Below are 12829 nucleotides of genomic sequence, written 5' to 3'. Positions count from 1 at the left end.
CACACTTGAACAGCCTGGGCAGCCCCACTAGCCTTCAATCCACTCCCAGTTCCTCCCCTGAGCTGGCACAGGGAATCCCAGTGTTTATAAACAAACCAGCAACAAACCAAGAAAAGAGAAAAATGCTTTCAGCCAGACCTGTGAGCTGGTCAAATCGAACCCACAGCCATCCAAAGAAAGCAGTGAGATGGGGTGGACAAAAAAAGAAGAATGAAAAATGTTGTGAGCACTGATACCTCTCATCCATGCCCAGACTCGACCAAACTGGCCCTCAGCATCCTGGCAGCATAGCAGAAAAATTTCATGCCTGTCACACTGTGTTTCTGGTTCTCTCTCTCAGGATAGCATCCATCTAACAGGGCAGCGTTATCTCACTTTCAGCTTGTGCTACACAGCATCCCTTCCCTGCATTCACAGAGTGGTGAGCCCTGCTCATCTGCCCTGCTGGTTATTACTCAGCTCCTGTTCCTCTCTGTATGCTTTGGCATAAACTTATTTGTCTGCTTCTTCAAAGGGAAAATAATAAATCTGTTCCCAAACTCATATTGGCCCTTCTCCACTTCTAAAAAACACTCCGAAACCATCAGGCCTTTTTTAGTGCTCTGGGACTTCACAACAGTAACAGCTCTGAGATTTCCATCAACGCAAGTATCCTCACGCAGCATTTATCAGAACTTTTAAGATCCCAGTTCATCAAAACACTAACTTCTTCTTACACTGCAATCTCACCATTTCATCGCTTTAGTAAGATGACAGTCACTTTAACAGAATCACTCTTTTTAACAGCAACAATGCAAAAACACCACACAACCCCAACTTCTTTGCTTCCTCTGGCATTTACAGAATAAGAATCCACTCTTCTCCTTGCTATTCTGTTTGTATTGCAAGTGCATTTACAAGAAAGATTTCTTAAAGTTAGATGCTTGTCTCATTTCTTGCTTTTTTTAAATTTTGTCCTTCACATTACTTTTCTTCTTTCACCCTCTATAATTTGAACTACTTCCCCTTTCCTATCTCCACATACAGTCCTTATGCTTCACAGCAGAAACAGCTTACATTTAGTCCTGCTTTCCGTGCTACGCTTCCTGATAGTTTGTACTGGCACTTATATTAAGGAGTCTTTAAAAGAACTTCCAAACTCCTTCAGTAAGTGTGATAAAGGCTGCATGATTTAGTATGAAGAACAGTCAGGCAAGATGACTATTCTGTTCTTATGCCTATAAAGAATATAACCCCATCTCATTTCTGTAACAGCTTTTCTCTATCTTAAAGAGTAATAGTTCACTCTGACTTTAAAAGCTACAATCCTTAATTTTTTGGTTCCTCAGTTCTAATGAATTAGTCAGATGTAGCAGCACACAAGCTCCAGCCAACCTCCAGGAAAAGGTAGAAGTATTTCTCTCACCCCTTTCTTTCCTAACCCCTGGCTATGTAGTAAGGTAAATATCAAGCCTATGATTCTGAGAAGATTGGAGCAGTGCACATATTTACATTCTTTCTCTCCATCCTAAACTTTACTTCTTCTGTTTTAAAAATGTGACTGTGTTCCCAATCACTGAGCTTTAAATTCACGTGTAAACCTTTTTTCTCAATTCTATCAACTGCCTTGCAGATTACTCTCCTTTCATACTTATTTGTTGGTTAGATGGAAACAGCAGAAGACTTGTGTACTGAAGGTAATACAATTTAGATTATGAGAAACCCTAAAAATCATACCTCTGTGCTTTTCCCTTTTAATTGCATGTATTTGCTATTGTCAAGAAAAAAAAAAACAGGGCAAACAAAATTGCTGTAAAAACTTATAAGCCTGGAGGTATAATGTGCAATGCACAGAACTCCAGCAAATGGTCCAAGCTTGCATCTGTTGCACTGGTGTGAATCCATTATCGTTCCTTTTAAGTGCACATCCTCACTAGGATTAGCAGCAGTGCAAGTGTGAGATCTGGCTGATTAACATCTCCAGGAGGAGCACTGTGTAGACACAACAACTGCTAGGTCAGATGCTAGAGTTTCACTGTGCAAAGGAACAATAAAAGGAGTGATCAAGGTATTTGTTATCAGACTGACACTACATTAACCATTAACAAAACCTTCTACATGCTTTTCATTGACTAATGTTCTTCCTAAGTTGCCATATAAAGAGCCCAGCAAATATGTGGAACAGCAAAAGGAAAGAGGCAAATGATTATCACACCACACAGATCACAGCAGAGGACAGAGGAAAGAGGCAAATGATTATCACACCACACAGATCACAGCATCTGCTGTGAGGGGGGCCAGAATAGCCAACAGCCTGGGGAAAGGAACACAGCCCACCCTTCTACCAACCACACATTCTGCATGACACACTGCACCCTTCACCTCATGCAAATGTCCTGAATCACATCATCTTGCACATAATTGTCATAGTAGTGTGCTGAATTGGGCAAGTGAAGTTTGCAAAGATAGGGATGAAAGACCAGTTCCTTACCAAAGGTCCAGGATCAAACATTCCTGCGGATACAGCAGTCATGGTTTCACAGTTGTCTGCATTCCATAATGAGTTTAAAATATGCCATATATTTCTGCAGCAGAACAGCCCTTCGGAGTGAAGCCATGCTGCAGAACACACTCCATCAGCAGAATCCAATCAAAGAGGCTAATCCAGGAGCTGGGGATGATTAAGAAGTAGCTCTGAACTGGCGTTTTAGGAAATACTCACTGGAGGTCAATCACCTATAAGAATGAGTCCGTACTTCCATAGACATCCTCAACAGTTGGCATAAACTACCTTCCTCCACCTGCCTGGAGGTACGTACACCCCTTGGATTTTGCACTGTCCTCCAGAATTTTCAAAGCCATTATCTGGACAGATTTGATAGTCAAGTTTGGGTGAAAATTATCTTTAACTATACTATATGCCTTCCAGGACAGGATGAAATCAGAGAAATGAATTTGTTACTAATCTGCTTTTATGTGCTCTAATTAGAAAGAACATAATAGCTTTAAGTAGCTTTGTAACCCACACAGTAATGACAGCAGAGCAGCAAGGTCCTAGGCTGTATGTGAGAATTTGCTCAAATACAAACAGGCGCAGAAACAAAGGAAAGGAGCAGCTTACCTTCAGTAGGAACCAAGTACACAGGGATCTCCAGCAAGAGAGTCTTACCTCCACTGCCAACCCTTAAACAAGGATCCTGACTCCACCCCTTCCAGTCACTCAGTGCATTTCATACACCTGAGTTCCCTAGGGTTGGCTCTGCCTTCTCACCGGGCGCTCAATCACTGGTTCAAGACCTGACTTAGCATTTCTGCTACATGCTTCAAAAATAAAAATAAAATCCTTAAGTATCTATGAAAGTGTAGTCAGAGCAGAAAAGAGAACAGGAAAGAACAAATCTATTTTTCAGTAGCTGAACATTTTCACTACAGAGAAGTATTCTATACCTACTCCCCTATAGAAGCAGCGTGTATTCATTTTTTATTGTTGCTTTGCTTTGTTTTAACTGAGAGGCTACTTAACTACAGGTTTTGCAAAGAAAATTTCTATCTTACGCAGAAATGCCTACTTCTACAGCACTTTTTCCCAGTACATGAATTTCAAACATGTTCTAGTAAACACTTCAGAAAGTTGCACAAGACAAAAATGAGTCATGCAAGGTGAAATTTAATCCTCAGATGTCTTTTCTATTACTGAAAGCAGAAATGTAGCATATTTTAAAACCCATATGGAGTGTACATTTGAATAGAAGTCAGTGACCAATAACTGAATCAAAAACAAACAGAAACTTTCATCTTTAGAGCACTGCTGCCAGAATATAAAAACATCTATTTACCCCCCAGATTTTATAGCACTGATTGTAACAATGAAGAAAGATGAACATTCTACAACAATAATGAGGAAATGTGCCTCATGATCCTTTCTAAATTCATTTCCAGTATTAACAGAGAAGTGCTCATCTTATGCGGTGGGATCCCACATGCAGCACTGTGTTTAAATCTTGGCATCGATGACACAGAAAAGGAAGAATGAACTTAAAGCTGGGAATACAAAGAAATCATATGAGCAGCTGGATTTCAGTATGGTATGAAGAGAAAAACTCCAGCTAGTTTTGTGACTGTAAACCTTCATGCCAACAGGGGTTTGGGTAGGATGAGCTTTGTTCAATATTTCTATTCCTGTATGAGCATATTCAAGCGTAACAATAGAGGAAACCTGTAAATCAATTTCAGACCAGCTGCTCTTCCTTTGCTGGGATAGATTACAGATTGATGAATCAAACCATCAGTGAGCAGTACAGAACACAAATAAGACAAGCAAAAACTACAGAAAATAAAAATATCCTGGACACAGAAGTTTTTCCTACTGATAACTTTGGGCACATGGTAATAATCATAAAAAAAATTACATATAGTAGAAACAATTGTATATGTTTCCAAATTATACTTGAGCTGCAAAAGTGCAGGACTGACATGTTAGAGTGGCAATGAAAGATAAGGAGGAAAAAGCCCAGCTTCCTCCTCTGCGCAAAAGCGTTATTCATGAAGTCTCATGACCCGGCAACCGCTTAAGGGACAAAGCTTGAAGTATCAAAACGCACCTTCTTCCATGAAGGAAAGAATTATCATTGATGGCAATGCTTATTATGTGAAGTAGCAGGACCTCTTCACTTAAAAAGGATTTACAAATTGAAGTGACTGATACAAGAAGCAAGCTCCAGAAAATGTAGCAAATATTAACAGTGAGATAGTAACAATACACAGTCAAGAGAGGCAAGGGGCAATGCAAGCTATTTGAAAGACTAGCAGAGTTGTGAAAGTTTGGAGATTAGAGACAATTGAAGGAAAAGGATATAACTGGAAAAGAAGCCAATCAAACCCACTAGGTTTGAACATCAAGGTAAGTTTCTTAACACCAGCATAGTTCTGAGTCATAGTTAGTGCTCATGGTGGCACTCTTTTTGAGCTGAAACAGACTGTGGAAATAACCTCCCTAGAGAATCTGTGAATCTCAACAACACACAAGACAGTATCCAGACTGAATAAAACAGTGTTGTATGTACAGCAAAAGCAATACCTTATGGATAAGAAGAAGCTTAGATGACCAGCAAGGTATACTGTGATTGCAGCCATTAAAGAAGTTGCAACAAAGATATTTACAGCTAGTGCCATATACTTCCTTTTTTTCTTTAACTGAAGTATAAAGATCGTCTTGCTCGATTTTAAGGGGTTTGTTCTTTCAAATAGTTTTATCACAATTTTTACATGAGAGATCAATGCAGAGAAATTTAGCAGAAGCAAACTAAAGCACAAACATATGCTATATGCATGAAGGATGCCCCAGGTGAAGTGGATTTTATCCAGTTCAGTCCCCAGCAAAAATGTGGGTCCTTTCTGCTGAAATAACATTGCCAATAGCTTGGCAAAATATGAAAGCATGCAGAAATATTTCTTTCTTCTGTTCATAGAGAAAAAGTTTTCAGTCCAATCAGTGGGAAATAGGAGCACTTATCTCTGCCTGAAATGTTCATGTTTGTTTTTCTGTGGTATTTGCATTTTCCTGCAGTTTACATGCAGAGAACAATATAAACTCTGTACGAGAATCATTCCAAGAGTTATGTACCAACTCCTGCAGACAATTAAAGCAGAAAAGCTTTCCATATTTACTTTTCTGCCTGATCTTGTTGTTGACAACTGAACATTTTAATTGTGCTCAATAGAGTCATTGCAAATTCTGGGAAAAGAAGGTTGCTAAGATTCCCTCTCATACTGAAGGCGGAATTTTCCACTTTGTATAAATACTATTTTTATCAATTTGTATAGAGTCCTGCTAGTGCTGTACATGAAATGGAAAGTTCCACAGAGTAATAGAACTGGGAACTTTTGTTCATGGGACATTTATCTTCATATCAAGAACAAATGAGCACCACAGTCAAGAGCAGGACTTTTTATCTGAGCAGTAAATTAAAAAAACCACAATTTTATTCCCAAACATAAGTTATGTCTCATTTCAAATTTTAATCTTCCACAAAGCACTTTCATCAAAGTTCATGCTAACACACCACGAGCACAGCTGCTAGTTGTCATACCCCTGATATCCACCATAACTATCTGCTTCCACGCAAAATGCTGACAGTTACATCAGTGAAAGCAGAGCTTTTATTTAGGAACACTAGGATTCATGTTAGTTGCAACAAAGAGGTATACCTGACAAAGAATTTATATTATTTTTTTCCAGGGTGACTAACAGGTTTCTGCCATTACCTCTAAATACATCAAAGCACTTTGATTAAAACCCCATCACTACGAAACAGAACTAGACAGAATCTCAAGAATTCATCCAATCTACATACATAAAATGAAACCTTCTGAGAATCTGCAAGAATTCTACTTTAAATCTGTGGCACCACTCAAGGTGTACACCACTATAAAAAGCACTCAGAACATCGGGAAAATATGTAAAGTTAAGCCACAAACTGTCAGGAGAAAAGAGTCTGATAGAGCCTCCATAGGATTTAGTGCATTTTCTTTGCATGCACATAGCTGATAAATAAATTAAAAAAAAGAAAAAAAGAAAAAAAAAAAAGAAATCAGATATTTGAAACAGATCATGGTGAACTGTAAAGAGGCATCCATTATAAACAATGAAAATCCATAACCTGTCTCTAATTTAAAAGAAGGGTCAGCAAGACTATGTAGGCTTGCTATTTAGTCTGCAAATATTACACTGGGACAAGTATCAAGATCTTGCTTACAGCCCAGAACTTCAATTACATGATAGAAACCATAGGAAAATAATAAGATTGATTATATTTATTAACTATGCAAATCAATCCATGGAATTACAAATACTGTTTTGTACTGTTTTGGCATTTCAAAGTTCACCCTTCAACAGCAACAAGATATTGAGAGATCTGCTCTAACTCTGGTGAAAGCAATACAGACATGGTCTTCCACTGAAAGCCTGGAAACCCACTTCTTAAAGTTTTGCTCACATTGAAAAAGTTTGTGACAAAAGTATAAACGCATATTTGACTTGCAAAAGGATTCACTGGTGACACATCACAGAAAAAATGAATCATTTGCTACCTTTGGATTCAGAAGATAACTGAATTTAGGAAGAAGAACAGCTTTGTTTATAGGCTGATCAAATTTGTTGGGAAATCAGATTTAATGCAGAACATGTCAGAAGGGAAGTAGTCCCTGGAAGATTCAAACAAAGATGGGACTGCATTAAGATGTAAAATGTCACTGTGAGACTAGGCACAGCACTGAGCCTGAAGTGATAGTGATTTAAAGCAAGCACTACTCAACTTGGGGCCAGCCTGCAGCCAGCCAGTGGCCTTTAGTTGCTCCAGGCACACACACAATAGATGTGCAGGCATTCTTGGCACTATTATGTATCTAGTTTTCTTGTTCAGGAAACAAAATAGGTACAGAGTAACCACTAATACTTCTGCTATTATCTCCTGCAAATGGAGCCTGCCAATCTCAGGTGCAGCTGTTTTCCCATCTCTCATGAAAAGAAAATTAATTTTATTAAGCATTCTGGTAAAACAATTTCATACTTCCATCAGCTCATCTCAATTGATGTCATCAGAAGCAGGGGAGCGGGTTTGCCTCAGTTCATTTCAGTCTCATTTAGATTCCCCTCATTCTGCCTCCTCTCTCTAACCTCTCTCTCAGACAGCTGAACATACCTGCCAGAGGAATGAGAGGGTGGCAGCTCTATACCCTAATGCCCAACTCCCAAAAGCTGACAGGAAAAATGACAGAAATCTTGCCACTTCAAACTTTCCTTGAAATGTCCTTCAGTTGACAGTCATGGACTACGTAGCTTAGAGTTACACTTTAATTACAGTTTTAAGAAAGTCTAGCATGACTGGTAACTTTAAAATACCTATTATTTCATCTGAGTTACATACATGCTTCAGGTTTACCTAAAGACTTTCAAAACCAAAAGCTGCTCAGAAAGCTTTTCCAACAGAGACAAATGAAAACAAATAAGGAAACTGAATCTGTTGAGTTGATGACATTGACAGCCCTGAAATTTCTTTTAGGAGCACTCCATCTCAACACACCACAAAACAGCAATAACAACAAAAATCCCCACACCAACAGGAAAGAAAACAATAAAGAAACATACTTTCCCTCATGAGGCAAGGAAAGGGTGAGAGCTGGATGTGTTTCATACTGCAAACAAGCAAAATTACTTGAATAAAACAAATTTTAAAATATATTACTGTTGTCTATATTATGAAGGGAAAGAAAGATGTAACTGGAATCATGAGGATAACATTGCTAACTGCCCAGTTCTCTGCAGTCTAAAACAGATGGTATTTCACAGTGTCACTGACTGAAGCTGTTCTGTTTATCCATGTGCAGAAAGGGCTTGTTGATGCCATCAAGTCAGGCTCCAAGAAACACCCAGGTGCAGTCAGTCTCCACCTTCCACTTTTCTCGTAGAGCAGAAAAGCCTGCTTTGATTACAGACAGCTCAAACAATCAGCAAACCCTACATTCAAGAACCGAGGTGACACCTTCACAAAGTGCAGAGCACGAACATGATACACTAACCTGGAGAAAGCTGCATTCAAATCCAGGTAATTTAAGACTCTGAAAGGTATTTTGGTACATGCCATACTGACAGCATTCGTATATATTAAATGGGTAGAATTTTCACAGTACAGCCCACCACCAGTACCTCAAAGAGACTTGTCAAGTGCTGGTCACAAACTACTTAAAAGGATATAGTTTCCTTTTCACTAATTCATCTGTCACAACATTTGTTTAAGAATAGATTTACTCATTCATTACCTCTCAACTACATAGAAATTGCAATTGGAAATTAATTCCAGTTCTCCCATCTCAAGCACCTTTCTTACAATCATTCCCCCTTGTCTGGTTTTCAGCACTAGTTGCAGTCTGATTTTCTCATGGCTTTTTCCCCAGGAATGATTTTCACTTCTATGTATAAGTAAAATAGCCAAGCTTCTGAGATCATGGGGTTAAGATAAAAAACAAACAAACAAACAAAAAAACAAAACTGATAATCATTTCTCTTTGTCAGGTTTTATTTTATTTGTAAGAAAAGCATTACCTTTTTACTGTATGCTTCCCTTTTCAGATCAGCTCTGAAGTCAGATGATAACAATAACCTTTAACTTCTACCTTCTTAGGGAGCCTTACTCTCTACTCCCACAACAAACTGAGCAGAAACCTTGAGCTCTCAGCTCAAGATGGCACACAATATATAAGATATATATATAAAATAATGTACACAAGTATAGAATGAGCACACAACTTATGCCATTACAGAAGGTAAACCACAGTTTGCTGTTGAACTTAGAAACAATACCATACGCTTAGTGTATAAAATCTGCCAGTTGTATCAACCTAACTTTCTGTTACACTTTAAAATGTCACATGCAATACTTCTGCCATAGCTGGCATATCTATTACCGCCGCATGTGACCCCATATTGGCATCCATTTTGTTGCTATCAACAACCACTTGAGCATTAAAGATTTTTTGGATGACAACATCACCTACTGCTTTGTTGTTACTTTTAAAGTTGCTATGGAGACAAAAGAACAACTGAATAGCAATGTTAATGCTTAAGAAATGCTTATTCTTTAGGAATAAGATACTACTTGCCAACATGGAGTCTCGAGGTTTGACAGAAGCTATAATAAACAGTAACTTATGAATAAAAGCGTCACTTAAAAAAAGAAAGAGACAATAAAGAGAGCCGTGTTTCTTCCTATCCACCCCAATCCTACTGACAATGAACCAATGCAGAAAAGATTACCTCCTTGCTGTGGCACAAGGCATCAGCACAGAACTTGCCTCCTGCCCAGTATCCTCAAGAGTAGCAGTCACTGTACAGAGAAGCTTACCTTACTTTCTCTCCAGTTTCCCCTGTGCTGCAAGTAATATCAAAATGGGAAGGAATAAAGAAGGTCCATATTTGATCTGCCTCACAAACTCAAGTAAATTGCAGTAAATTGCTGCTCCATCCACAGAGACACAACACAAGCTACAAAAAAAAACAAAAAAAAACCCCACAAAAAACCAACCAACCAAAACAAAACAAACAAAACAAACAAAAAAAAAAAACCAACAAAACACCCAACAAATCAAGGATCTTTGAATTAATTCCCCAAGCCACAAAGTTCTGCTTTTGTCTAGCACATCCCTTCCTACACAGGGTACATCTAGAAGCTCAGACAAACAGCTGAGTACTGCTGCTCTCTGCCCATAATCCCTTAGCACACATAACTGTACAGCTGATGGGAACTGTGCATGCCCAGCCATTGGATACTAGGCTTCTTTCAGATTCCTGTCCTAATAATCCAATTCTTCCCATTCCCTGCAGCTCCTGAGCAGACTGAGTACAAGAGATCAAAATTAGCATCACCTGAAGCTTCTTCAACATAAAATTCTGCTGCTAGTTAGTCTGAGAATTTTTTTATAAATCTTTTAAGCAAAATAATATTGCTAATTTGGTACAGCAGATCAGCGACAATCAGTAGCCAACACATGCAGCTGTCAGTGACAGCTGAATGAATATTTTCCTATACAAGAACTTACCCTCCCACCCACCTGACAGACAGTACTTGGCAACACATCCCATTTCCTGACACCCCAAAGGCAGCAGAGGAACGCAAACCCTGCTCCCAGGGACTGCAGGCTTTTTCTTTCACAGCAACAGGAGCAGCACTGGCTCCTCGATCTTCTGCCTCATGAAGCCTGAGGACTGGCTTGCCCCTTTCCATTGTGTACAAAGATAGCAGTCAGGAGGAAGTATTGTAGAAAGAGAGAGTAGGTGGTAGGAGATAACAAGGAGAAAGACTGGGAAAAAGACATTTCTTTCTCTTTCTTCTCCAGATATCTTCACTGAAAGACACCTGCATACCCTTTCATGTAACTGTGCTGTCTCTGTCCTCTGTACCTTGTTCCCCACAGCCCTGACACCCACTCCTTGCTCCCCCAACTTTCAGAGCCTCCTGCAAACCTGCAGCTTTCAGCAGCCCTGTCCCTGTGCAAGGATGTATGCTGCTGACACCAAGAAGAAAACTTCAAACTGGGTATTATCACCCTTTATTTGTGTTGGACAAAATCTGCTTTCACTAAGAAGCCATGAGTTGACTTTGGAGCTCAGAGAATTTAATGTTAATATACGAAAGAACATGCAGGCTCTGACAGCAGAGGCTTGTTTCTCTAGCTTAGGGTTTTCCAACTGATTGAGAATCTTCCATTGACAAACTGAATTAGAAACACTGATCCTAGTTTTACAAATTCTCTGATCTACAGCAAAGATGTTTAAAATGGAAATAACATTCTGAAATAACATTGCTCTTCAGTTCTTTAGAGCTAACGCTTTTCTATTACTTGAGGGAGAAGAGGAGAGACAACAGGGAAATAAACTGTTATTACAGTTGTTTAACTTCATCTCAGACACCTGTCTGCAATCCTAAGATCTAAGGGACACAATGCAAATGAACACAACAACAAAGAAGAATGAAAACAGAATAGTGACTTCATCAAAAAGATGGTGACTTTCCACATGCTGCTGGCCCACTCTTAAGAATTTCATTGCTCCAACCTTGGTTTTGCCAAGCAGGTCCTGTTCCAGTTAGAGAGAGGTTGCACAGCCTGCACAAGTAATCCTGGCAGATACTGGGAAAGACAGGAACAACCTTCATAACAACGTGTTTAGAGACATCACCAACCGAAAAAAAAAGCATGTGTTATCCCTTCTGGGACAGCACTCTGAGGGGTTTGCAGAGGACCAGGACTTGAAACAAGGAAAAACTCAAAAGTAAGAGAAGAAAGGAAGAATGGAAGAAAGGAAGAAAGGAAGAAAGGAAGAAAGACAACTTTCTCAGGCAAAGTGTGAGTTTTGCTTTCACAACAGGAATGACACATAAATTTGAAAAAAAAAAACAATAAAATTAATGCCTTGAGATAAGTTACAGACAGCTGTCTTTGAGTGGAAGAGTTTGTATAAGGTTTCAGCTCCTTTATTTCTTTATTAAATAAATTTACAAAGAAGGCCAATAACAGGGCTAACTTGGGGTGTGGAAGAAGGGTACTCAGACTACTCAAGGGCAGAGAAATAAAAGCATTTATAACAAAACAAGTGGAGTTCAAAAATATAAAGTATCAGATAGGATCCAAACAAGTAAAAAAATGAAGAACAATGCAGAAAATGGTGAATACACAAAGATAAGCACAGACCTCACCTATATCTTGCTGAATTAGTACTTCCTCGCTGTGCCTTACTCAGTGAAATTAATTCCTCCATGGTGTGGAAGGGATCTGGCAGCAAGGAGCCACACTGCTGTTCAGAGCCATCGGTTTGTGTAGAGCTTGGTACAGCTGTTAAAGCATCCATGCAATGGCCCTGCAACAGCACACATTAAGAAACCCTGCCACCCTTCCAGGAAGTCCATTTCTCATCCTTTTATTTCTCAAGGTGGTGACAAGTATTCCAGACGCAACTTATTAGGACTTAGTGTATTTTCTCAGAGGTCAGCATCAAGCAGTGGATTAATGTTCCTGGTTTCCTAGGGTATGACAGTATCAAGAGGGTTTTTTAAAATTCTTATGAAAGGTCTTAAAATTCTCCCTGGATTTGTATGTGTAATTGGCAGTATTATATAATTTTTAAGTACTGGATGACTCACAATTGGATATACAATACCAATTTTATAATAACTTTTTTATGCTTCTTAATATTTCTTACACTTTCATTGCTCTAAGGGTTTAGGATTTCAATCCCTGATGTTTGGATTTAAAAGTAGGAATTCCTTTCTTTAATGTAGAAATCTTTCCTTTGTTTAAT

At 38.9% G+C, this 12829-nt stretch overlaps 1 protein-coding gene across 10 annotated transcripts in view; it reads right to left on the bottom strand.

The window, feature by feature from the left end:
* The window catches only part of ZNF385B (zinc finger protein 385B), a 148529-nt gene that overhangs the window by 59836 nt on the left and 75864 nt on the right, over nt 1-12829 (bottom strand). Inside the window, exon 2 of one of the 10 annotated variants that reach the window (XM_032445866.1) lies at nt 12223-12388. The exons of 8 other annotated variants lie outside the window; for them this stretch is intronic. The gene's annotated coding sequence lies outside the window, so the exon portion shown is untranslated. Of the gene's footprint in view, nt 1-2470; nt 2652-12222; nt 12389-12829 lie in introns of those variants that run through there. One more of the 10 variants, XM_032445865.1, reaches the window with a different exon arrangement.

Source organism: Coturnix japonica, chromosome 7 (assembly GCF_001577835.2).
Source record: "Coturnix japonica isolate 7356 chromosome 7, Coturnix japonica 2.1, whole genome shotgun sequence".
Lineage (NCBI taxonomy): Eukaryota > Metazoa > Chordata > Aves > Galliformes > Phasianidae > Coturnix > Coturnix japonica.
Note: the sequence above shows the minus strand (reverse complement) of the source record. Positions and strands in the feature narration are given on the sequence as shown.